This window comes from Pundamilia nyererei, unplaced genomic scaffold (assembly GCF_000239375.1).
Source record: "Pundamilia nyererei isolate P.nyererei 1_Seehausen unplaced genomic scaffold, PunNye1.0 scaffold00212, whole genome shotgun sequence".
Taxonomy (NCBI): domain Eukaryota; kingdom Metazoa; phylum Chordata; class Actinopteri; order Cichliformes; family Cichlidae; genus Pundamilia; species Pundamilia nyererei.
The window spans coordinates 146,141-149,915 of NW_005187613.1; positions in this window are offsets into that span (position 1 = coordinate 146,141).

A 3,775-nucleotide genomic window follows, 5' to 3' on the forward strand; every position below is an offset into this window, starting at 1 on the left:
AAACTACAATGTTACCTAGCTCTGATCGGTAGCCAGTGTAGCGACTTTAAAACAGGAGTTATAGGAGCTCCTCTGTTTGAGCGAGTCATATAACCCGTCTGTCCTGTTGAGCTGGAGCACCGTCTTTAAGCTTCCACCTGCCTAGACATAGTTCACTCGTTAAACAGGAACTTGGCAACTTAACTATCCTGTTGTTGTTAAGTTAGGTGATTGGGCCAGCTTCCAGTGATGGAAAGACGAGCCTGTGTGAAGCCTGAACAAGATCCCAACAACAGCAAAAAGCCACCCATCCCAAACTTCAGGGACCCAATCCCAGCGGCCCCAGGCTGAGGCGTGTTTCAATGTTGTATATGTACACGGTAGACGTATTAAAAAATACATCTTTAGACATGTATGACACACAGAGGGTTTCACAGCATAACCAACCATGGACTTCTGCTGTTGTGTATGCGACTAGTATGACTGTAGGCCCTTATTCTGAACAAAAAGACTGGAAAAGAAAGAAATAACAGTACAGTTAAAGTTTATTTTAGTCTGAACATGAATCAGAGAAACACCAATAAAATGTTTGTTGTTATTATTGCATAGACCAGATAAGAATCCCCCGTGTCTTTGTGGGGGAGAAGCAGTTGAGTCGCACACCTTCAGTTTAGGCAGGCGAACGCACACATCACATGTAGACAAACATTCATGAATCGTTGAGTGCACACTGATCACTTCATGTCAGATGTTGGAGGATCTCCATCTTCTGTAACACTGACCGTCTCCATGGGAAACAGTCACAGGAAAAAGGCACAGTTCATCCAGACCAATGTTTCAAGTCACTGATTGGCTCCTCCGGTTTGCAGCCGTCTGTAATGTAGACGTGTTCTCTACTCGTCTGCATGACAGAGTAACTGCAATGTTTCAAATTATTTCATACTTTAAAAATAAATACATAAATCCTTTATAATGTACATCCACATTTATACCCCCCCCCCCACCAAAGCAGTGGAATGAATATTAATTTAATGTGAGAGCTTGAGTTACAGCACACAGCTACTGCAGACAGCCTTGGAAGAACAGGGTGCCACCCGGGCATTTATGTCTTATGTATCGATTTGCTCACGATTCAGTTTGGTTGGTGCAACACAATTTGGTGGCCACATTTAGACAAAGCTTTCTGCTGTTGGAGGAAAGCAGCAGGAATGTGTTTCAAAGCCTGGGCTGGTGGGACTCTGTAGTCTGTGTGATGATTTCATTCAGTGGGTAAAAAGGCAGCCATCAGGTCAGCCAGCTCCTCTGTACTCAAACATCTTTGTCAATTATCTGTATGAAGGCGCACACACGTCTGGTATAATCAGTCACACTGATACTGACACAAAATAAATGCTCATCTCAAAAAAACGTCCAAGTGCTGATGGATGATAGTGAAACATGCAAATATGAAATAAGTTTTCAACACGTGTTTAGTTTAAATGTGAAGCAGACTGACAATGAAACATCTGATCTGCTGGATTCAGATGTTTAGCTCCAGTCTCTGCTCAATCACACATACAAGCTCCAGTCAGGGTGAACTAATCGCTCAGCTGCTCGGACTGAACACTTAGTTTCTCCATCGCACAGTCTGCTCGTCAGCGCGCACGCACGCACGCACACACGCACACCCCCTCTCGTGGGGACATCCCATTGACATAATGCTTTTCCTAGCTGTATAGCCTAACCCTTTACACTGGTATCATAGACGCTTTAAATTACAAGACTACTTTGAATACGATGACTTTCGTAGGGAGCCCGTTGTCTTACCATCGGTTTGGGAGCTGGAGTGGGGAGCCACGATAGACCCCTAATTAAAGATTGTGAAATTATGTAGTTTTAGTTTGTATTATTCTCCTGAATTAGAAGAAGGTGGCAACTATTACAGTTATTAGACTGATTTGTATTACATTAGACTGCTGCTTCAGTGTGAATGAATGACATCGTTTATACTGCTGAGTCATAAGAAATCCTGGTTTCAGGACCTGCTGTTCTGATAGCAGAGGAGACAGAGCACATTCCACAGGAGCTTCACCCCCACCGTTGTTGAAGGCAGACAAAATAGGGAGCAGCCAAGGCCATAAGTCAGGCTCGCTAGGAGTTAGAGAAAATGTGAATGTTTGGGTTTTTACGACTAGGTGGGGGCCAACAGAGGCTAGAAGAGGTTGAGTCACCCTCCACCAGTTTGAGATTTGCTGTGACCCTCTGCATGCATGTCTCCCCATCTGGATGGTTTATGCACAAAAGTGTTGAATTGTATGGAATAAAGCATTGTTGAAGGAGCATTCATACACCGAGTAGTGTCCTTCCTTCAGCCCAAAGATCGAAAGAATTGGGAGGATTTAACAACAGGAAGACTGTCCATTCATTACATCGCTGCGAAACAGCACGATTATTTGCTAAAGGACACGAACTATTTTCTGCCAATGATTCGCTCCATAGCAGATAACACGTATATACAATAGATTTCAATAGCTTGTTCACTAACGTAAACACACGGATGCGTTTGAGAGGCGTGACGAACATCTTTCGGCGTTACCCAAACGCTGTGCGTCCTGAAATCCTCCAACTTCTGGAGATCTGCCTTACTGATAACAACTCTCAGGTTGACGATACGTATCATTTACAGACTGAACAGCCCTGGACCAAAGACATGCACCATCTGATGCTAACACCGATATGAGTGAGTGGGAGGCGCTGACCAAATGCCCGCTACAACCGCCCTTTTATTTTCGGTTTTTAGATGACATCATAGGCGCATGGCTGCATGGCGAGGACATGTTTAAACAAGTTGTAGACAACACACGCCATCAGTCTATAAAGCTCAAACAGGAACACGGCGAGTCGGAAATAAACTTCCTAGACACTACGGTCTTTTTTGAAAATGAAAAGGATTGTAAGAGGTTGTGGACTAGGGCACATTTTAAACCCACGGATACACATGCGCTCCTACACAAATTAAGCCATCATCCGCCACACACATTTCAGGGAATAGTAAAGTCTCAGATATCGAGGTTCTATAGAACATACAGCAGGGAGGCAGCTGCCATATTGTTCAGAAAACAAAGAAAAAACTATTCAGTGTAACAAGTGTGGGTTGATGTATGTGGGGCAGACTGGGGCCCACTTGAGAGCGCCTCTGCAACAGCACCTGTATGCCGTCCGGATGGACCGCGTATTTTACTGGGCCCTCATTCTAAGGAGCACAGAGGGGGCATCGGTAATCATGGGATTGGAGGCGAATCCTGGTTGGTTGGTCGGTCGGTCAGTTGAAAAGGATGGAGAGGGGGTGGATAGATTGAATGCTCCGTTAGGCCTTAATGTGAGATGCGGACTGGACATCCTTTTCTCCTTGGTTTAGAGGACATCATATATGGGTCGAGTGTGGTTCTTTGTAGTCGTCTCTTGTTTGGTTGCCTAAGGTATTGTAAAGTCTGAAAATAAACACCAAGAGAGCCCTAAACAGACATGTTGAATGTCACCCCAAATAAATAAATAAAAGGTTAAAGGTTAGCATAAGTGAAAGAAAGTAAACAGGCTTTCGCCACGGAAACTGCAAGGCAGCATGGGATTGGCAAATACGGTTATGAATACTAATCGTATGTTGCAATTTCTGGTAATTTACTAGTTGCACGGTCTTAAAACTGTATACTGATATGAAAAAGTCAAATTGACACTATAGAAATGATCCCCTGGAGGCTGAATCCCCTCCAGAGTGGTGTTGGGAGACCTGACTTTGAGGAGAAAATAGAAAAACAAA